A 24,943-nucleotide genomic window follows, 5' to 3' on the forward strand; every position below is an offset into this window, starting at 1 on the left:
CACACTAAAAAAAGGGTATTAAGGTTCATAGACATGACGTATGCAGCTTTCATATTTACCATCTTTCATTTTTACCATATTTTCAATATAAAGTAAGCTAAGTAGTCAATGTTTTCAATTTTTGGGCCAATATTATAAAAAGAACCTAGTTCTTGTAGGAGATAAATATCATTAGGCTAATATTGAATATACAGTGGCTCCCAAAAGTGTTCGTACACCTACGACTTTCAATGAAATAGGCCCCTATGCATTGGTTAAAATTAATATTTCGGAATTGGTATTTAATTATAAGATTTATGATCTTTTTTTTTAACAAAACTACATGAAAATTTTTAATAAAACATTAAAACTTAATTTTTTAAAAATCAAAAACCAAAAAGTGCCGGAAGTTTTATCTCGCAAAATTCTTCGTACACTTTGAAAAAGTGTCGAAAAAATTAGTAAATAATCTAACTTTTTACAAAATTATTATTTGGTAGAATATCATACAGTATCAACAACAGCTTTTAATCGTCTGGGAATAGATTTCATTGTTTTTTCTTTCTTTTTTTATGCAATTTCTGAGTAAGTGTTCAGCCGATCTTCCAGTCTTACTGTTTCTAGTTCGCTTTTCATTTCAATGATGTATTTTCGTAATCTAGCCACCAGATATCTCCAAATATGTTCCATTAAGTTTAAATCTGGCGATTGAGGAGATATTTCTCAGTTTAAGGACAATTTTTGTGGCACCAAACGCAAACGTGTACTCCTTATCGTTATTTTGGTAAAAAACAGAGTTGTTTCCGATTGCCAAATTTTGGGTTAATAGTTTAAAATTGTTTTTTAAAATATTTAAATGAACAGCATGATTCATTATTTCATCAAAAATTCCAAATTTCCAAGTCCTGGTGCTGTTATGCATACTCACACAAAAACACCTTCACCGTCCTGATTAAATGATCCAACTAAGTTTTTAAGATTAAATTCCTCATTTTTTCTTCTATTGACAATTATACAACAATTTAACCCAAAATATTGAATGTATTTTCATCTATAAGTAAGACGTTGTTCCAAAACGTTTTGAGCTTATTTATCATTGATTTTATGGTGCTTTTTGTTTTTCGCCCGAACAAGAAAATTTCTGCGGGAATAAGTCCCCTTTAATCCAGCTAATCATAAAACTTGGCGAACAATTTTAGGTGAAAATGAAACGTAAAATGTTTCATTTCAATTCTGTAGAAACTTTTTCAGCGCTCAAATGTGGTTTTTTCATAATTTTTTTAACTGTAAACCTCCGATCCCGCTTTGTTAACTTTGCCAGCTGACCTTTTCTTACCTTGTTTACGATCCGATTCTTGTCTTTAAACCATTTTATCAAGCACTTCACTATAGAATGGTATAAATTAAATAATTTAGAGACATTTCAAACCAATTTATGGCTACCGTAAGTGAAAAAATTCTAATTTCGAATCGTGTTCGTTGTTTTCTACGCATACCTGCCATTTAAAAATAATAAGCAGAATATTAGGGAATAAATAAACAAAACATTAAAAGCAAATGACTTTGCAGCGTCATTACAATACAAAAATAATAAAAAAACCACATATGATAATTTTAATCATGAATTAATTCAAAAATATTTCAGTGTACGATGACTTTTGTGGCGTATTTTTTTCTCTGTCTCATCGTTTTTTGACAAATTTCAAAAATAAAATCTGGCAATATTCTAAAAAAAAAAAAAAAAACTACTGGGTTTTATTCAGAATGGCATAGGAATGGTGTGAAAAAAAATGCACTTAGTATAATTAGTATTCGAATTCAGTTTTGCGTTATTTTTGGTTTTACTACAAAATTTCAAGGTGTACGAACACTTTTAGGAGCCACTGTATATAGAGAATTTTATTGCTAACGAGAAAATATCCGATGTAACGTAAAAAAATATTTTTATTACGCTGTTGAAATTTTACATTAGCTTGTTTAGAGCATAAAACTCACCTCTCTGACTTGTGGTGCAAATTTATTTTCATTTTACTTAAACACCATTTTATATGTTTATCTTCAGGTGCAATGTGCCAGTAAGTGAGTAAACTTGCACTACAGTATTTTTACTCCAAATATTAATAAACTGAACAGCATTCCTCACTTTTCGATGATATTTGGTTATCGTGATACCGTACAAAGATGGTATTTCTCGATTTATTGCAGTCACGTTTGAAATGGAACAATTCAAACCGGTTATTTTCTCACTTTTGACATTGTAATAGAACATTTCGTGCTAGGGCTTTTTTTTTAACGAAAGAAGTGCACTAGTCCAAAAGTCCTTAGAACTCATTTTAAGGCGCAAATGGTCTGAATTTTGTCTAAAGTGTGAAAAATCATATGAAGTTTAAATTATGTGCAATAGATAAGCTCTAGTGATCCCTAGAGCAAATTAGGCTCCGCGTCAAACCAAAAGAAAAAGATGCTTCTACTGTAAATAAGCAAGAAAAGAGCTTTCATGAATACATTCAGCTCTTAAAATTTAAACATTTCTTTGGCAAACGAAAAAGTGCCATGTTATTACGTTGTTTAATCATCGTCGTGGTGTGAAATTCGAAATTTTATTTGAAATTAAGTGCTATGCCGATATATGTTTAAGATTTGCGGAATAAACAATTTCTTCCCGAATAGATAAATGTTAGATGGATTCAAACTTTAATATTCAAACTAAATTTAAATAACGTAGTTTAATTCAGAGAAGGATTTTTTTTAAACAATAAACGTATTGCCTATTCGCAACTCCAAAGAATTATAGAGGGCGCTGCAGCCACTGTCTAATGGCGGACGAAAAAGGTAAAACAAACAAATGCCAAAATTTAGAACTTGCTTTGAAGCTTAATAAATGACAGTAATTTTTCATCGTGTTTGTGAGAAGCCTTCTTTTCTATTAATCTGAAACTACATTACACCACAAACTGTCTGAAACCAATAATTTACCCCAAAGAAAACACGTGGAACGGAATGTTTTGCCTTTTTCATTAATATTATTAATCACCGTAAGGTAGCATATTCGAGCTCTGGAGTTGCGAATTACTCGCACTTGACTGCCATTAATGTTTCTTTAATTTTTAGACCCGAGTCTCTTGCGAGCACCACTGCCCATGGTCCCTGCAGGTGCTGGACCACTCCTCTAGGCCTCGCTCAGCAACACTGTCCATCGGCCTCCGCTCCTTATGGATGGTGGTGTCTATGTCTTGCACCACCACACACGCGCGCTCACGTACACATACACACCTACACACATGCCTATACATAGAAATTCACATACGCCGACGCACACACACACATAAGCACCTACAAATGTATACCTACGTAAACACACACACTTACACACATATATTCCACCGCCCAGGAGGAGGGACATGTTCGCGAAAGTTTGTTGTGTGCTGGAAGTTGAATTTGTCTGAAGATGATTCTGCAAAGTTGAGACGGTCGAGTATACATAAAGTTGATTCCTGAGACCAGAAGTCATTGGTGGAACAAGAAACCCAACGAGAAGAGTCCTATCGCAACTCGTGATTGCGAAACATAATTTGAATTTATGATGGAAAAATTTAAGTAATTTTTTCCATCTCCTTCCTATAACTATGATCTAAATAAGATGAGTAAAAAGATAATTCTTTCATATATTTTTGTACTGTATGCTGTGTATATTATACTGTAAACTAACAATGTGCTACATTTTAAAGTCGAAATGAATATATACTTTTAATAACGAACCTTTGTTCTGAAAATTGAAATAATACTCCTTCAGAGCAGACTTTCTGAGTCTCATTTGACCTCTAAGGAAGTTGAGGATTTAGTTTTCCTTACTCAAACTTGTCAAAAGCAACGTACCTTTATTTTTAATGGTAAATGTTATACTATGTCACATGGTCTGACTATGCGAAACCCACTTAGCCCCACCCTTAGTGATATTTACATGCATTACTTTGAGGTCAAGTTGTTTCAGAAACTACAGTTTCAATTTTACGTTCGCTATGATGATGACTGTTTTGTTCTTATGAGCCACGATCAACTTAGCATTGCTGATGCTTTATCCATTTTAAATTAAACAGATAATCATATTCAATTCTCATGTGAAAAAGAACAGAATAAATGCCTTCCATTTCTGGATGTTCTCGTTTCTGGAACTGAGTCCGGTGGTTTATCGCAAACCTTTTGCTGTTTCCTTATCCCCACATAGATTATCTTCTCACCCTCCTAATCAAAAACATTCAGCTTTCAGCACATTTGTTTATCATACAATGAATATTTGTTCTTCCCTGAGCTTCTTAATGCGAAACTTAACATTTTAAGAGCTGTGACTGTTGATAGAGACTATCCGCCCACCTTAGTTGATTCCATTTAAAAAAAACTTTGCAAAAAATCTCAAAATATTATTCTTAACAGAACTTTCAACATTAAGAATTTGGTTGTTCTGCCTTTTTCCCCTGTTATTAGTTTTCAGGTTGCTAAGATTCTGAAGCGATTCCAATTCCAAGTGGTGTTTTCTCCCATTAATAAACTTTCGTTCTCTTCCCTTAAAGATTCTATTGACCCTCTTAACTGTTGTGGGATTTATAAATTTTTTTGCTATTGCGGACTCGGATACATCGGACAGACCCGTCGTTCTTTGAAATCGCTTAAAAAAACACCAAAGCTTTGTAAAGAAAACAACAGCTCAATAAATCCAGCATTGCTCAACATTGTTGGGATTTGAATCACTCTTTTGATTTTAACTCTTATCAAATTATCCAAAAATAAACCAATTCGTTGGATCTTGATTTTTGGGAAACTTTCCACATCCTGAGGAACCGCTCTAATTTAGTTAACGATCTTACTGCAATTCCGTATATTTCTTCTATGTGGACTCCATTTTGGAATTTCGTTTAGTTTTTCTATTATTTTTATGCAAGCGTCTGTACATTTCTTACTTTCATTTTTTCATTTTTTGCTTTCTTATTTTGTTTTGTGATCAACTAATTCCAATTTGTTTATCCTTCACTCTGTTTTTTCGTGCATTTCTCCATTTGTTACATTGCTTCCATGTATAATTTTTTCCCGTTGGTAAATTTATTGCTAATTTATTCAGAGTGGTTTCATTTTTGGACAATTTGCATTGTTTATGGGTTTTCGTGGAAATTTATTACTTAAAGTTTTTTTTCTGATAGAATTATATAATAAACTTCGGCTTCAGGTGTCATTTTGTCTTTTTTTTTTTTTTTGTTAAATTCTATTTTTTGTTATTTATACTGTGTCCTGTTCCACCGTGTTGCTTTTCTCGGATGACTTTTGATCCAGAAGCTCACACTTTCTTTGCATTGAAAAAGGGGTTCCTTGTAACACCGAAACACGTGTCTGCAGTAATTTGCAATTTTTGTGCTTCAAAGGGTTGGTTAATTGATTATTTTAATATACCTTAATGTTCGACGATATTTTATGGACTCTAATCACATGTATAGTTGATAACCGAAATAATATTTGACTCTCCTTAGCTGAGTACTACTGCTAGGTAATTGCACATTGTGAAGAAATAAGAAGGCTAACATTTTGTTGAGAGTATGGTTTAAAAGAAGACACACCTCCCCAATTAAATAAAATTCAGAAAATGTAGTTTAATAAAATTTAACTCGAGTCTTCACATTCCCCCAAGATTAGTAAACCTTGATTTGCGGAAATTTCCTGGAAAAAAGTGAAAAAAAAAAAAAATCTGAACTGTAGTTATTTATTTGTAGAACACTCCCCCCCCCCTTTCTTTCTTTTTTTTTTTGTGACCTTTGCAGGCGAAGGTACATATATTTTGTACTTTGATAATGATACTAGTCCTGAAACTGTATTTAAACACTCTAAGACACAGATATTTAATTTATGAAAATGTTTTACGGTGTTTTAAACTTGGTTTACTTTCTATTTATATTAAAAGTTCATTTAGCAATTGTTCATGAAATATTGCATGAGACATCATAAATAATGAAAACTACCCATGATCACGGGACGCGGGGGCGTGCCGGCCGCCGAGGAAACCAAACCCCCCGTCAGCAGCCAGGAAAAGCAAATCCATCTCCAAAGACGAAAGAAAATAAAAGCGACCAAGAATAGTTTTCACGAGAGAACAAGTTGGGGTTTTCTGGGTTTTTCACTCCTCCGTATCTCAGCCCCATGAACAACCCCGGAGTTGATTTTTGGTACACTCAATCTCTAGTGGTCCCCGACAATGTAAACCAAAATACAATCCCCTGGACCATCAGGGCGAAGAGGAATTTAAGTTATAAAATCGCTGTTCAAAAATGTTTTCGCTTACTTTGACAGGGCTACAGCCCAGACGAAAAAAGGAATCAAGCTGAAATTTCGCACACACGTTCCTTGTGCCCTACTGATGTGCCTTTTGTGTCATTTGACCCCCTCTCCCCTCGTTTTTACCCCACAAATCGTAACTTCCCGGTGTTCTGCAGCACCCCCCCCCCCCCGGTCTATGGTAATGATTTTTTGTATACATATTCTTGGGGTGCTAATGAGAACATATACAAAAATTCAAACCCCAGTGACATCATGGGCCGAAGTAATTGAAGTTTGAAAATCTCTAATTTCCCCTAAATTCATATGTTCTTACTCTCAACTTATAGGGTTTGTTAATCTCCGACTGCAATTGCAAGGTTAGAACAGATCTAAGATCTAACGATTTTAAAAAGTTGTCTTTGGAAATGAAATTTAATCAAGACTAATAAAACAGATCCAACAGTTGCAACTAGACGTTAAGTCGCGGATATCACACGTTTGCCACAGCGATTGCGTATGCGCGTTGACTTAGCTCATTGGGCTTTCTGTTTTAAGATTGTATGTAGTTTGTTTATATTTAAGCAGAGAAATATTACTGAATAAGATTAGAATACACCTCCTACACCTCCCTACAATAAGATAGATCCTCCCCCCCCCCCTCCCTCCCAGTTTCGCCCATGCGAAATTTTTTTTTTTTTCCTGTTTTTCAGTTTTGATATGTTTAAAGGGGAAGAAATTTTAAATGTCGGCGAAACTGGGGTAAAACCATGAAAATATTTTGCGTGACATATTATATGTAACTATACGTATATGTATATGATACATCTAACTTTATAATTGAAAGAGAAAAATAGCACTTATTTATTGGTTTGTTTATTTTCTAAATAATTGCATTTTTCACAAACATAGCACATTATAAATTGAAAATATATGAAATACGAGTGTGGATACCCGGGTTTTACAGTAATTTGTTAACAGACAAAATTTTTGCAATTAATTTAAGCAAGACTTTTGAATTGAGCTAAGTTCACGCTCATACGTAGTAGCTGTGGCAAATTTGTGGTATCCGCGATTTGACGTAGAGTGCAGTTGCATACATCATCTGACTCATTCAAATTTATAATATTTAAAGACTTGTTTTTTTTTCGCTTGGTCATAACATACGTTATTTTGTCTTTTTAGTGAAATTTTACACAAAACTACGTATTAAACAAGACAAAGAGTTCCATCAAAAGAAAGGTAAATCACCTAACAATTAAAATTATCCTATAAAACGTAAAACAATCCGCGATTTAAGAAAATAAGTCATTAAATAAAAGCTAGATTGAGATAGCCCGCAAGTTATAAAACATTAAAAAAAAAAACATGAAAATGTGGAATAATCCATCAAATGAAGGAACTGTAATAGAATTTATTGCGAACTTGTAAAATACTTGAAAACAATATAATTTAAAATATAGTATCTTATTATCCAAGCAGTTTTCTTTGCAACAGAGAGGATACAAGGATTGCAACAAAATTTAAATGACCCAATTCTCACCAAACGAACATCGAATCTTACTGGTCAGAAAATAACGTGACGTAAAATTAAGCTTGCCATTATTGTTCCTTCAAAACACAAAACAACTTTGCTTCGATTGAAGATTTATGACTTGAAATTCTCAATTCTAAAAATACAAAGAAATAATATCAATGCAAAAAGAAGTGATATCTCAGTAAAAGCAACTCTGTTGTAAAAATTGCCCCGCAAAGAAAACCTTTAACTCTTCCCCACAAAAAAGAAAGCCTTCATCCTAAACCAAAAAACCTCAGCCTTAAAAAGTCATGATATCTAGTTTGCCCGCCAAGTATCTGCCAAACTAACATCCTCCCTGTTCTCATCTTTCATCACACCTACTTCCGTTATTAGATCCTCCTCCTACATTCAACTCCTCAGATATATGGATAGATCCTTTAAATTGTTTATCTTATTTGGCGGGAAGCTCTTCTAGTTGAGGTGGTTGTTGATGAGCAAAAAGCTTCCCACCAAACTAGATAAACAATTTAAAGGATCTATCCATATTTCTGAGGAGTTGAAGGTAGGAGGAGGATCTAACGGAAGTAGGTGTGATGAAAGAGGAGAACAGAGAGGATGATAGTTTGGAAGATACTTGGCAGGCAAACTAGATAACATGACTTTTTAAGGCTGAGGTTTTTTTGGTTTAAGATGAAGGCTTTCTTTTTTGTGGGGAAGAGTTAAAGGTTTTCTTGGCGGGGTAATTTTTACAATAGGGTTGCTTTTGCTGAGTTATTTCTAGTTTATTTCAACAACTTTGTCGCTCGCTAGTTTTCAGAGCTATACTAGGGTAACACCCCCAATAATTGGCAGGTCAACAGTGATTGGTACTTCGAACAAAAATGTCCTAAAATAAGACATTAAAGATTATAACTTCAATTCATGTCACTAAATGGTAGCAGTGTATAGGAATGAAAAACAATTGTGGCTTGTGTCGAATCAGCCATTTTTGTTGCAATAGCTTCTTCTTTGGCTTAAGGGAAGCATGCACATTAATCCATTAAAATCTGACCTAAAATTTGTTTTAAATTTTGGTTGTCAAAAGTGTTGTTTATTTGAAAGATGTTTCTTTGAACGGATAGAAGTAAATTTTTGTCTCTTTTTGGGTTTTTGAAGAAATGATGGATGTCATTTAGTGCTGCTTCAGTTTTGCTAGTCCCCAAAGATTGGCACGTGTGCTTTTAGTCCCTAATTTGTTGTGCAATGGTTCACTAGTTTGATTTCTGATACGTTTGCAGAAAAAATATTACATGGGTTACACTATTGCTTTGAATCCTCCAGAATCTACTGTTAAATTGAAAAAGAAAAAGAATAAAAAACAAATATGTTTGGCCATCACAGTCAGATATTGCGACTGTAGAGAACTGTTTAATTTTTGATGGTCCCTTTGAATCACCTGGTTGTTTCTTTTTATGTGAAAACAGCTGTAATTTTTAAAATCAAAACTGTATGCCGACTGATGTCACAGCAATAAAGTCTATATTTTTTTCTTGTAACATTCCAAATTTTTATTTCTCTAAAATACGTTATTAACGTCAAGATGTGTGATTTAACATTAATTTATGTGAAAATACTTACTTTAACATTAATTATGTTCCTTATGATGATGAAGTTTGTCTGTAATCTAAAAGTGAAAAATAAAGTGATTTTTCCAGTTCTATTAACATGTGTCAATCACTGGATCACAAGGTGTCATACACTAGAGTATCAGGTGTCAATTACTGGTGATTTTGGTAACTTTTTATACACATATTTTTATGAAAATATCTATTCAAATATTTTTGCTTTTAGTGAACTGAATATATGCACTGAAGTGCATTCTTTGATACAAAAATATTTAAAAGTAAATATTTCTTTTCCAAGAAATGAAAACAGAGGTAACTTTAAGGACAAACTCTTAAAGTGCCAATTACTGGGGTTTTTACCTTATACACTTTCTTCAGAAAAGCTGGTACTAGCGCACTTTATCAAAACTGAAAAGCTTTTATCATCGCTTTCAAAACTTTCGCTACAGTAAAGTAATGCACAGTTGCATTGCAAAGCAGAAGTGATATCAGGTTTGACAAACAGCAGAGGGCCACTCTATTTGAAAATAGAGAATTCCGGGCACGTGCGTTAGATTTAATGAGATCAATGTAAGCAGAATTGACGGGAACGCTATCATTGCGCTTTCTTCTCATTCTCAATAAATTCCGCATGTGCAGCAGATTTAACTTAAAGTCTGTATTTACTTATCCATCACAAATTGAACGAATCCATATAAGCGGAGTTCTTTTGCTTTTAGATTATAAATACATTATATGTTGCTATAAAAAGAATAATGTGAAGGAGAGCATTAACAACACACACACATAATAATAAATATATAGGATGATTTTGAAAAGGCTGATGTGATTTCAAACGTGGAAATATTAAAGAGAAAAAATGGTACAAAAACTTTTTTTTTGACATTTTTAAATCATTCTAAGGATGTCCTATGTGCACTCTGTACTCCTCCTGAGGACTAATTGATACCACAACTGCACTCAAACTACTGCAATACATGTTGAAACATGAAGCAATTATTGCAGCGGTACAATGCTTCAGTTCATGAAGATTAGCAGCTAACGGAGGTATAAACACAGCGTTCTTTACATATCGCACAGGAAAAAGTCGCTTGGTGTTAGGTCTGGTGACCTAGGTTGGGGAGGGGCTTAAAAAGTGATAAATCATCTCTCCTTTGATTGCTATTTTTACTAAATGAGTAATGAATAAAAAATAGGGCAGATACGGCAGCTAGTAGAGACATCTGAAGGTAGCCAATTGAAACTTAGCAACTTACCCTTTCATTCAAACTCCACCTTTTGAAGCCCCACCATTCTTTCTGAATCGCCCTGTATATATATATAAATTTTGAGTATAATTCGCATTGGAAAAATTCCTCGTATTGCCTAATGTATCTCTTGTTTGCGAAATTGAACACATTAGTTTTTTTTTTTTTTTTTTTTTTTGATTATGAGATTCCTCCATGACTGACTTCAGGTTGAATTTTTTTTAATGGTAGTTTTGTTTGACGAATAGTTATTTTGTTTTTCCTATGCTGAAAGCACTTTTGAACTAACGAATTTTGCAAGTTTCAAAGGCTTGGGATATTGACGGATCACTAACGTACAGTCTGACCACTGATTATACGGAAAATTGCAAACCACTTGAATATGACTCTGCTTAATTTAAAGGCTAACATACATCTGCAAAAGCTGACATCCCTGAATACTAATAGACAAATGCACTTCCAGCTGTAAACCGGATGTTTGCCTTTCCATCTAATCGGTGGTCAGACTGCGCACATGGAAGTTCATTTGGGACTCAAGCAATTGACCCCCAAGATTATCAAGTCTAGATTTGAAATCTAGAGAGAAGGTTTAAGATGAGTTAGAGCAACAGGAGTGATTCATTAAGTGGTTAAGCAAAATTATGCGAGTGCCAATTTTGACGAATAAATATACTGAAGGCAGAACTGCCTGCTGGTACAAACTTTACTGTTGGTTAGAATGAAGAGCCCTTTGTTTTTTTTTTTCGTATTTTGTTACAGAAAAAGCTGGTGATTTTTTACGTATTCATGACGCAAATTACGGTAGCGTTATTTCAAAATTGCTCTTTTTTCGGAACACAGCCGCCTTCGACCAGAACATTTGCTGGACGTTTACACTCACATCATTGTCACTTGGAACATGCTGGATGACAAGAAATTTCTGAAAATGAGAAAAAAAGGAAGTCTTATGAACCTAGGTCCGGATTTCAAGTCAATTATTTCTCGCAATCAGAGACCTTATAACCATTTTTTTTTACAGCTGGGGGGCAAACGGACTGTTCTGAACTTGATTACAGGCAAATAATAATTTTCAACGCTGACATAGTCAAGCAAAATGGCTAGGCTAATTTTTTCTCGATTCTAAGATTCTATCTTTGTAATTATCTCGTAAGCGCGATCTTCCCGTTGTCAGGTGCGCGGAAGATAATATGCACAGCCTTGATTGGCATAGCAGAACTAACAGCAATTTGAACTGGTAACATAATCTTATTTCCTTAACATCGATCAATTAACTTACTATTTTGTTACCAGCAATAGTCAATACACGACTTGCATAACTAAGAAATTGAAATACTTTAAGCCTGATCTTTTCAACGTAAAATTAAAAAATAACATAGTAAAATAAAAATCATACCTGCGTTAAATTATACCTATAAAAGAATAGTAGATTTTTTTTTCTTTCCAAATCATGAATTATGATTCTATCGAACGTTCCTTTCTTTTGGGAAATCTTCTGTTTCAAACTCTTTCACATCCTTCCGCTGTGTTAATAAAGATTTATCAACAATTTATTTGACTTTTTTTGCGTTTCTTGACGCAACGCTGGGTGAATTCACCAGGGATTGAAAACGTCGTTTTTGATTTTGTGAGGTATCTTTAAAGAACGCTACGGGAGAATTCACAGCATTTTCTTCATTGCGAAAATAATAAGTGAAATGTTCTAACAAAATATTAAAGGTGTTAAATACGAAAACTAGCTCCATTCGAAACTGAATTATTGACTTTGTGCTTGAAAAGAAAAAATTAAAAATAACAGCGTTTGTGCAATTAAACGTTGTTATTTCTTATTTTTACACACATAGCTCAATTCAATTTTTTTAAACAGAATCAGGATAGTAAAAAAAATTCATTCTGTGCCTATTTAATTTTCTCAATGAAAATAATTTTCATTTGAATAACATTGAATGTGCGACATCTTTTTTTTTTTCTTTTAAACTAGAAAATCGCCTGCCAAGGTATGACGGGTGAAAATTGCTTCTACATTTGAACGAAGTAATTGCCTCTTTGGTGATATTTTACTAGTTGAAATTTTAACCCTAACTCCAGTGGATTAACTCCAAACTCCAGTAGATAGCGTTTATTGTTGATCATTTTTTCGTTTCTTCATTGCCCTGAAATGACAGTCTTACCAGTAAAGCAGTTAAATTACCGGATCGATTTCAGCCTGGTCATGATAAAGCCTTTCTCTGCATGTTAAACATTACTAAAACATATTATCTCTGTGTCGCGAGTTCCTTCGTTGAAATTCGCGGGTTACTCGATTATTGTCTATTATTTATATGAGGATTAGAAGAATTGTCTAACTGTACACAAATAAAAAATACTTTGGATTGAGCTGGTTTTGAAGTAAATCGGCCTTTTTTTACTTTCTTCTGTATGTATTATATTGAGAAAGTATTGGATTCGGGCACATTTTCGAATTTAGAATTTTGACAGATTTGCACATCAGGGGTGCCTAGTCCCATTGGCCATCTTGAGAATCCACTGATGGTGCTCCTGGAATATCAATTACAAACTTGATATTGGCAACACAAGACAAACCTGCCCATTATTAGTTGGGTGCCCATACCTAGTCATTTAGCTTTACAGTCATAAAAAGGCGTCTAGTATTTCATGCTTATCCTGATTGATACATTCTTTCAAAGAAAAATACATTTGTAGACTTTCCATTCGAGTCATCAAGACCACCCAATCTCAATTCTAGAAACATTTTGCATGCAAATTCAAATTTGCCAAAATATCACGCCTTAAATGGCGGAATTAGATTCCTTCAGAGTAATTATTCTCTCTACGAGAGGCAGCCAATTTACTCCTTCTATTTAATATTTAACGAAGGGGAGGGTTAATGGGAAGATTAAAGCTGCTGAAAATGGCTCAGATGACTACTAAACAAAGGTATAAAATGATGTATATGTGTGAAGCTAGGATCAATTTCTTTTCAGTTGAGCTCCAGTCTTCCTAACATTCAGAATCATAAGCGATTTTATAGTGATTTTCTCTGGTGGTTAGTACCTATGAATTTGTGCAGACTATCCTAAAGATAAACATTACTACTATATAGTAGCGTAAGAAAAAAAGTTTCACATATATGTATGTGCTGATGACTGCTAGAGTGCTATTAAGACTGCAAGAAAATTAGGGCAAACAACTTGCTTTGAACACGTGAATAACTTGGATGTTAACTTTTCAATTAGTTTTGGTATTCATTCTACTGATTATGAAATATTATCGACTGTTAGGTTAATGTTCCAAACAATATTATACGTAGTTTACAGTATCCGAGGAACAGCAGTTGCGACCTAAAAACATCTTTTAGTGAAGATTTTAACCAATCAAATCGTTCGTTAACTGAGAAGGTAACGAATTCGAAACTTGATAGATTAAGGTATTAACGGGGGGGGGGGGGGGGAGGGGGCTTACAGGTTGCGGTTATTGCTTACCGTATGAATCTAAATCATGTTTTTTTTCTCTCTGTTTTACACCAGCGTTTCTTAAATTGTGTTCGCGGAATCCTAGGGTTCCATGGAAATTACTTAAGGGTTCCTCGAAACTTTTCTTTTTTCTTTTTTTCAAAACGTTCAAATTAGTGTCTTGAAAAAATAAGGTTTGAGTGAAGTTTTTAATGGGTATTTTCCGAATGAACGGCTGAGAAAACATCAAAAGCGGGTTAAAAAGCGATTTATTGTCAATGTACAGCCATCAATTATGTCATACGACATAAGTTCATTGAAAGACACAAAGAAAGCATCATTGAAAGACACATGATGCTTCCTTCCACCAGAAACTGAAAATGATGTCATTCAGCAAAATTCTGGCGTAATTTAAAAGATGAATGCTCTCAATTGTCACGAAATTACTTGTTGGCACTTTTACTATTCGCAATTAAATTTATGTTCTCCACTTATATGTGACAAAAACTAAATATAACCACGGATTAGTGCTGAATCTGATCTGGGAATGCAACTTTTATCCATAAAGTCCGATATTAGGGATGTATCTGTCAAAGTATAAATAGGTACGATCTTAAAATTAAAACTTGAAAATTTCTTTTGAAGCTAGAGAATTTGTGTTAGTTTTGAAATTATTTTACATTTTTTAAACAAAAAATGTCCTTTTGTTGAAAATAAACCATTCCTAGAATACTGCAAGACAACTGTACTACTGAGGAAAAAACAGGGGTTCAAAATAAACTAAGTCAATCAAACAAACTAAGAAACGCTGCTTTACACAAATCCCTTGATTTTGACAGTTCTCATTAGACATGGGTTTGGTTAAAACTCCTGAAAATTGTGCGAAATTTTCCCCTTACAGGAAAATTTCAATCTTTTTTTCGAGTAGAAAATGTCAGGAAAGGTAAGCTCGTTTTCAACCAACGCATTCCCAAACAAAGGCTTTAGACTAAAGCCTTTATATATAGGGGACAATAAAACAAACAAGTCAGTAATAAACAAACAAGTAACGTTTTTGCTGGTACAAAAAAAATTGGGTTTTTGAATTCCTTCTGTCGAGTGCCAATGCTATGCACGGGTCAGCTAGCCAGAATTTTTTTTTTTAAATTTGCTTTTCTGTCTAATCGCTCAAATTATGTATATTTTGTGTTACAGTGAATTTAATAGCTCGCAATGTATATTTTTAGTTGTAGTAGCATGTGGTTAAAATAAGACTATGCCTATATTCAATATAATGATCAGAAATTTCTCCTTGGATGATCAAACACTGTACTTTGTATCTAAAAAAACAGATGCGCCTTGTGCTTTGGACTGGTCCGAGGTACACTTAGGTACCCGATAAGAATGCAAAAGTGCCGTAAAGATTACCATGCTGCCGTTTATGAAATTGGTATTATGGTTTTCAGAGCAAAGTAGACTTTAATGTCCTGACTAAAACTTATTTTAAGGGACAACTTTAATATTGGGATGAAAAAGTGGTTATCAAATAAAAAAAGCACATTTAGTACCTATGTATTATGCACATTGGTGTGATTGGCAATATTTTAAAAACGAAACGAAAAAAGAAATCGAACAATCCAATTGTTGTTGTAAAATAAGGAAAAAAAAAACATGCTAAACACAGTTAAAAATATTGAGGATTAATCACTGGCATGCAGATAATATAGTGCAATTACAATTAAATTTGCACTGTTAAAAACCACGAACTTCTTTTTTTTTCGTATTATTAACTATGAGTACCTCCAATAAAACCATCTCAGTGCTATTAAAATGTGTTAGATTAGTTAAAGTTTAACTGTTAAGTGATGAAGTTTAATTACCAGTAAGTGATTTAAATGAAGAACAAGTTTTTTTTTTCGAATGGACATTTTATTACAAAGCATTTATTAATTGGAAATAAGAGTATAATGTCTCAGGAAATAATAAGTGGAAACACTGGTTTTGTTTTGGTTTATAAAAACCATCAAAGCTTGGATTCAGCTTGGTCAAATTGGTCGCAAATCATGCATAACATTAGCTCATTTCTATCCTTGCTCTTTAAGTAACTTAACCGCGAAAACAAGTAAGTTGTCTTAAAGGGACAGACATTTAATACTAAACCCCAGGAAGAAAATATGAGTTCCTGTGATACTAGTACGACAATGCTAAAATCCAAAAAACAGGTAATAAAAACTTTTTTTTTTTTAATAAAAGGGAGCTGAGAAGATATTCAGAATTTATAATTGCAGCCGAAAGAGAAGTACTGATGTCAATCGGGTTGTGTAAGATGGAAGAGTACAGAATCTTAATTTTTTAAGAAAAAATATTGTTCCTAAAATTTTTAATTGTTTCGGCATTGTAATTGATCCATTTAAACGGATTTTGTTTAAAGAAATAAGAACTTGTATTTGAAAATGTGTTGTAAAGGAAGAAAAATGTGAGAAACACTCATCCAAATAGATCTGAAAGTAACTACCATTTTTATTGTAAAACTTTTCCACTGCTAAGAGAAATAAAAACCAACGTAGAGCCCCGATGGTTTGCGCCTGGGTTTTTTTTATTTTAAATTTCGAATTAGTTGTTTTATTAATTAATTTTTTAAGCTAAAATTTCTCATAAATTGATTATTAAAAGGACGAAAGATTTCCCACACAACGTTCTATGTCAATCATTGTTTTTTTTTCTGCATCAAATATAGCTTGTTTCAATTTTCTCAATTCAATTAGGACAGTAGATAAAGGATTTCCATTTTAGCTGAAAGTTGTAGCCTCACCTCAATTCAAGTTCGGCGCTAAAGAGCAAAATGTATTACTAGGAACCACGAATTTGAAAGAGTTTTCAAGCGCACAAAACTGGCATTTTGCAATGCTTAGGAGTTCCTTAGCACCTATAGTTGTGCAAGTTGGCAAAAGTTAGTTAAGAACCCGGCAAAGGGGTACTTTTCAAAGAGCTTTTTTATAAATATCTATATATATATTTACCAAGTTAATTTTGTCTTTGGGCGTGATTGGGTTTGTTCTCTGATTATGAGCTCTTTACTTTAATTCTATTTTATATGACAGGGGGAGAGGAATTTTCATTTTTTACGAAAATTTTCCATTTTTTTTTTTAAATTCATTGCCAAAATATTTAAAAAATACTCTTTCAAAGCCAGTTTTACTATAAAATACAACGTTAATTCTATATGTATTGCAATTTTCGAAACACATTTCCAATTTGTTCATTTTGAAAAAGTTCAGTCACCTTAACCATTTCAGTTTGCCCCTGCCCCACATTCTCTTACTGTATAAATTTTTAAAGAGGATATTTTTCATTAACAGTTTATTATAAAAGAAGTTTTAACTACTGTTTAGGGTCCTAGGACCAACTTCTTGATTTTAGTTCGCATTGCTATTAAACGTCTTTTGTCCTAATAGAATATTTTTTTGAAACAAATACCACTTTTTTCAATTTTTTCAAAAATACATCAGCGATAGAATTTTAGGTCGTCAATCGGGGCCAAAACCAGCTCAATTAGATACTTTCAAGATGTCTTGCAACACTTCGCATTAAGGAGCACTATACAACACTATAAAACACCCCTCTCCTACAGGCTAATAAGCAAAGCAATGTGTTAAAGGAGAAAAACAACTTTTTTCTTATTTTGACTGCATTTTTATGTATAAAATGGAAACGAAACTTTCGTTAAAACTTCGACTTAAAGGAGTGCCTTCGAGACATAGAGACAGCTTTGTACTGAAAACACTAAATGATTTTGGGACCGAGTGAAAACTTCGAGCTATCGAGAGTACACATTTTACTACTTGTCCTTGCCAAATTTGACACAGAGGTCTTTTGATGTCAGAAATTTACATCGGGCAGTTTTGTAATTAAAAAAACAAGTCAAGAGTGGTCTAAATTTAAATTTGAGACATGAAATTGCTCTTTTCCACACGCTGACTGGAAATTTTGCGCTATTTTTTTCTTTCATTTACTATACCTGATTGTTGAACATGCGTCTTTTGACACACTTATTTTGATGTTGTCCGTGCAACGTTAGGCAACGCAACTAGTAAATAAAAAAATTAAAAGAAAATTTTATTCATATAGATTATAAATTATAAAAATTGGCAGATTTTCTCAGAAAATGTGTCACTGATGGCAGGAAATGTTTGTCTTACTTTCAAAAGCCAACATCATTAAGGCTTTTTCGAATCTTTTATTCTTTCGAACGGGCTTCATTACTCCAAGAACTTTTACTGCTACTTGTCTGATTAATCTGTTCACTTTGATTAGTTGCCAAGCAACCGAGTCAAACGTACTTGCGACAAATTACAACCCCGCCCATAAAAATCCATCTGTTTTCGTTGTCAAAATTCAAAAGCATTTTGAAACGAGTTTCTGAAGAAAATGAATTTTTTTATTAAAATCGATCTATATTTTCTTCCGCTTTCATTGAAACTGCTTAATGGTAATATAAAACTTTTAGTAACGGTAGCATTTTATTGTGCACTTAAACCTGGGACTGTGATTAGAAATTTCAATTTAGCATATTTGAATAAATTTGAAAAGTTTTTAAATTGAAAAAAAAAGTTGAAAATTGATTTTAATGAATTATGCAATGTGTTTATAAAGTTTTGCTGATAAAAAAAAACCCCTTTGGTTATAAAAGCGGTTTTTTTGAGCAATCACGATTGCTTATTGTTCTCACTTGACTGTTTTGATGTTCCTATGATTTTATTCCCCCCCCCCCCCCGCCTCCCTCTGCAGCACCACCGTCGACCGGCCTCACGATGCTGCTCCTCTAGAGAGCAAAGTCTCCAGATTGCATCCACATCCCCCACACACACGCATACATACACATGCGCCTGCACACATACACACACACACAAATATCCACCCACTCACGCCTGCGCACAGACACACACGCATACATACAAACACACTCAAGCATGCACGCACACACACAGAGACAGACATAACACACACACATCCATACACTCATGCCTGCACACAGAAACAAACACACACGCATACTTACACACACTCATGCCTGGACACAAACACACACGCCTACATACACACTCTTGATTGCGAAAAACATGATTTGAATTCGAGATGTCAGAATTCAAATTATTTTTTTAAATTTTGATCCCTATCTCATTTTTTTTTTTTTTTCGCAGCGTCGAAATACCCCCACTTGTACAATTTTCATAGTTCTGAAAAGACATAGACAACTTCGCGCCAGGTACTTGTGCATATAGAATTTAATTTCTAAGGGAGGGGGGGGGGGGTGGAGGTGGGAGGGTTTGATCATAAGTTCTCAGATCGATATTATAAACTGCCATATTAGGATTGGTAATATGTGTTAAAATCAAAAACTTCGGGTGGTTGATAAGCAAAAAAATTTCTGTGTTTAGAAAAGAGTCTTTTGCAGGGTTGCCAACCTTTGAGGAGCGTCTGTGGTGATTTTGAGGAGCAATTCAAAATGTTGCGGAGCAGTTCGGTATTTTATATAAAAATCAATAAAAATAACTGAAAGCACTTATCAGAAATTGTTTTAGAGCATTAATAATAATTTTATGCTCTAGTATAAAAATAATAATTTTTAAATTTATAAAACAGCTTCAAACACTATTTCAATCTTTGTGAGTATAAGCATCTTTAATTTCCCATATTCACATGTTTGTTATAATAAAATAGCAAAATTTAAGTTTGAAAACGTTCAGCCGGGAAATGCGGAGCAAAATAACTTCTTTACAGAACCACGAAGTTTCGCCATTTTTTCGGAGCAACTCTGCAAAATGCGGAGCAGTTGGCAACCTGATTTTGAACATTTTTAGCGTAAAATATTACTGGTTGTTTAGCTCCTAACTATCCGAACACTACGGAACTCTGATTTCGCATAAATTAAATTTTGTGTTGAAGAAAAGCATATATATATATATATATATATATATATATATATATATATATATATATATATATATATATATATATATTTATACATACAATACATACATACATACATACATACATATATATAACATTTAGTTCAGCTAATAAATTTGTGTGAAATATCGTCCAAAAGCGACACCACGCCAAAAAAGCGCTCTGTTCCAAAATAACGGATGTATTGGCCAAATTACTTAGTGACTCTAGCCAAAAAGATTGTCTATGATGCCATCTGTCTCACTTTTTAGAGTATATCTAGAATTCATAACTTAATCCAAATGTACCTCCCAATTCAAGATGAATTTTCTCAAAAATCTGATCTTGTTCGCAATGGAAGAAGGCAAAATCGCAGCAGTTCCATCATTAACCAATGTGTACCATGATCAGGCCACTACATTACACTTTATTTGCAGATTAGACCCCTTTAGATTAGACCGAAAGATAACCAGTTTCACATACACAGAGAACCACGAACAAAAAACCTTTACCTCTAGACAATAACAAGAAAAATTTATAATAGAAAGAAAAGGAAAAACTCCCAGGCTGAAATCCATCCCACGACTTTCAACATACGAAGCGAAGCTTCTACCGGGGAATCTCAGATGCTCCTTATACCTTGACAGGGGATAAAAATCAAATCTTTAAGCGAGCCGCCTCTCCTCCAAGCTCCATGTGTTAAGGAATTACAATTCTTCGGAAGGGGGAAAATAGTGATACTAATAGTAAATAAGTTTGCGCCTTTTGTGAATTCTCACAATTGATACGCAAAAACCCTAAAAAAGCTGATTTCCATTTTTGGATTTTTTTTACACATTTCCACTGAGTGTTAGTTTCCTTCTTGGATTGATTTCAATTAGTGGAACAGAGAAATTTAGGTGCTATTTCGCCTTGAATTTTATTATCCGCCATATTATACAGGGTCTGGCGTATCAAGGTCTCTGGTATCAACTTCATGTATTCGGGGAGGTAACTGTCAGTTGTGGTGAGGATTCGGTGGAGGCAGTGGCATCGATAGATAGCAGTATTAAGTGTCATTTGCCGCAGTAGCAACGGCACGACGCGATCAGCATCGTCATCTGTTGTGGATTAGTATATATTCGTAATGTTTTTTTTTATTATTATCCAGCAAAAATTTTGCATTCAGTTCCATCTTGACCGGCATGATCCTGGAAAAATTATAATACATGCTAGAAAAATCATTCGTGTTGTAAAGATAACTGTGCAGTATTTTCCTGAAATTCTATCAGAAAATCACTGCGCAGCTACTTGTTTTTAAGGTACTAGGAAGTCGATATTGGTGTACGGGAAAGTAGACTCGTTTAGTTTTGGACGGAACTTCTTTTTCTCTTTTTGTAAAATATGTTGAATAGTTCGAGATCTGCATCGTCACTTGAATTTATCTAATATCTATTGATGTTTGTTTTTTGGAGTACGCTCGTCTCTTATTATCACGTGTTTCACGCGTGCAGAAACAAAAGTTTCTCTCTGTTCGTCTTTGTGGTCCTTATTTGCTGGGATTTTGTGAAACCTCCAAATGGACCAATCTTTATCTATTCAGATTTGTTGGTATTTGACGTACAGTAAGACGTGAAAATTTTCAAACAACCACTTTACTTTTGTCAAATTCCTTAAGTTTAGTACCTAACGGCATGACTAAAATAGAATATAACGTCCTCAATCGCTTACTAAGCATTTATATCGTTATGTAGTACAGTGTGCAGAACAAAAAACATGCAAATTTTGCTTTTTTAGAACACACAAATCTAGTTGTCCTTATAATTTTGTCCATCTAACACGGATGGCTAGATTCAAACTTCATTCTACAAGTACGAAATTCCTATGAATTTCCAATAAAAGTAATATTTTTTTTTTCATCTTTAGTTTCTCCAGTTGTAAAATTGGTATAACTTTTCGACCAAATGCAGTCAAGATTTGGGAATTTTTCTTTTGTCCTTATAAGTTTGACCACCACTGTATGACATTTGTTCTGTTTCACATCGACTCAGAAACCTAAATTGATTGCATACCGACTTGCTAAAAGTTATTCAAAATGCACAAATTATTATTCGTTTTGGGATTCAAACAAGTCTTGATTAAACGTTAAAGAACCCCTAATTACCACTGTCGTAAGCATTTGCGAATGTAAAATCTTTTTTCAATCTTAGAAATCATCAAACGCTCCATTCCGTACAGAATCATCTTTAACCGATTTTCCAACTAAACCATGGCCTTAATGATTTTAATAAACATATCCCGAAAATATATTTCTCCTTTCAGTACCTAAACTAAGTTATGAAGTGGAAGCCGCTGAGAATCAAGTTCGTTGGAAACGTTTCTTCGCTAGCTTCATTTTAATTTCATTAATCAAATTCCTCATTTCCCGAATAAATAATTGAACCTGATAATCCTCAAGTTAATGTGAAATATTCCCCAAGTGTTGGTTCTTCCTCACATTCCCACGAGAACTGGACGGTAACTTCGATATCTGCAGCCAGTGGATTTGTGAAGGATTGTATTTGGGCTTTGTGTAACTTGTGGAAAAATTCGATGATGGAAATAATATTTTTTATTTTTATTTTTGTGACTGTCAGAAAGTTCATTTATTTCAAGCAATTTTCGTGTTTAAAAGGACTTTTCTGCACCATATAATGTAAAGCAGCTGCGAAGTTCCAGAACATATCGTGAGAAATTTTGTGGATCATCAAAGTATAGTTTTACCGGCTACTAAAAATTTATGAAATAATTAATAATAATTGCGTTTAATTAAGGCAATTACATTTTATGATTTGAGATAATCGGTTAAAGATTTTACTTGAGGGTTATAAATACGGATTTTAATAATTAGCAACGGATCATTTTACTCTTTTATGATGCCATTTTTGTCCATTGATCAATAATTTTACATAATTCATTGAGATTTTAATCCCTTATTAATTTTTAAGAATATTTTACAATTTCTTGATCAATTATTTGTGGTAATCGATCATTATCAGTTTCATTTTTAATGTTCATGAATAGGCTATCGAAAACGAAGTACATTGGACGAAAATGAATAGGACATGTATTTTAATGCATGTACATTGTACAATCTATACATATAATAAAATAAGATGTTTGTGTGTGTGTGTGTGGCGCGCTTTCCGGGAAAACGGTAAGGCCTAGAAAGATGAAATTTGGTATATAGGTATAGTTTCTGCCGAAAAAGTGCACCTCGGGCTTCGATTTTTGATATTTTAATTAGAAAAAAAGTTATTTCATGTTTTATGTGTTTTTTTTTTGCACTTTTTAGTACTTTTTACCTTACAGAACCCGAACCAATCGCACCACGCAAATATTTTTGTACTATAGTGTTGGAAATTTAATTTTAAATATGATGAATGAAAAAATTTTGAAGATAGAGCAATTTTTGTATTTTTTATGAATTTTTGAAAAAACCTTCAATTTGCATTTTTTCCTGGGTTTTACATTTTTCTAATATCATCCATCCTGCGAGAAGTATCAAAGCCTCATTTCTAAAATTTAAGTTGGTAATAGTAAAAACATTTCGCCCTTTTCAAAAGAAAAAAGTTCTTAAAAATACGCAATAGTTTTTTTTTTACAATTTTTTTAATGCTGAACACATCATATCTTTCTACGCATCGGTCGAAAAAAGCATTCTTCAATCTTCTATGCCTCTGACGTCACTACTTGGATTTCGATTCGATATTTACGACGGAATCTTAATCGCAAACAATGTTAATCTTTTTTTTTTTACTATATAGCTTACTTCTACATTTTATGACGTGATGACCACGTGTTTTTCCGGCAGCGCTTGCTTTTTTTTTTTTTTTTTTTGTTTAATTTAGGGAATGCATTTATTTCATTTTCCATCTCCCCCCCCCCCAAGCTGGACGTTTTGATGTTTCGATATTACGTTACATTTCATAGTTGTGCGCATTTAATTCAATAAAAACAGCGAGATTTTTTTTTCTTTGTCACTTACTTTACTTTGTTACTTTTTGCACACTACGGGGAGTTTTGGAGATAACTTTTTTTTTGTTCTACTTAAATAAAAAAAGGCGGTTTTTTCAGTGATCTTTGTTTTTATTAGGAAATGAGCGGGGAGGTTAAAATAAATAGAGATGTAAAAGAAAATTTAGAGATTGATCGTAAAGGTAGATAGCCGCTGAAGGCGGCAATCTTGGCGTAAAAATGTGAATGGCACAAAAAAAGATAGAGATGGATTGATTAATACTGCAGTCAAATTTGTTTAAACAGCCGCCGAAGGCGGCAAACTTGAAGTAAAAAGGTAAATGACAAGTTAGCCAAACAGCTGCCGTAGGTAGCTGCTTGCATAGAAAGGTGAATGGCGTAAGAAGGCGAACCAGCTGGTCGCCGCAGGCGGCTAGTGATAAATAATTGCGGATCACTTTTTTACTCGTATTTAGAGTACACATAAAATTACATATTGTTATATGTATTAACCGTAAATCTGAAAATATGCATCTATTTGTGTACAAGTACAAAATGAAATTCTTGCCTGATCATTCTTGTGTTCACATTTAGGGTAACTAACACATCAAATGCTCTTTGCAGTTAGAGCTGGATACCGAAGCGGCTCATCATTCATAAGTTGGTCATCTTTTAATCACTTTTAATGATTCTCATGGGTTCTCGGTGGCCGAGCGGTACTGCTCAGCAACTGCTTGCAAGCAGAGAAGCGCTGGTTCGATTTCCGCCTACTGCCCTGGGTGTTCTTCTGATTTCCTTGTATTGTAATAAATCTGAATTGTGCTATATGTCTTATGTGTCTGAGCAAAAGTGGGACTTCCACCTAAATGGGGCTCAAACGGAAGCCTCTTATATTAGTCTCAAAAACGGATCGTTATCGTTTTCGTTATCCATCACTTTAGGTGCTCC

At 33.7% G+C, this 24,943-nt stretch overlaps 1 protein-coding gene across 1 annotated transcript in view; it reads left to right on the forward strand.

Annotated features, from left to right (window-relative positions):
• LOC129224868 (potassium voltage-gated channel subfamily H member 2-like) overlaps window positions 1–24,943 on the forward strand; it is a 174,990-nt gene that overhangs the window by 20,218 nt on the left and 129,829 nt on the right. The gene's annotated exons all lie outside the window — the stretch shown is intronic.

This window comes from Uloborus diversus, chromosome 6, assembly GCF_026930045.1.
Source record: "Uloborus diversus isolate 005 chromosome 6, Udiv.v.3.1, whole genome shotgun sequence".
NCBI classification, from domain to species: Eukaryota; Metazoa; Arthropoda; class Arachnida; order Araneae; family Uloboridae; genus Uloborus; species Uloborus diversus.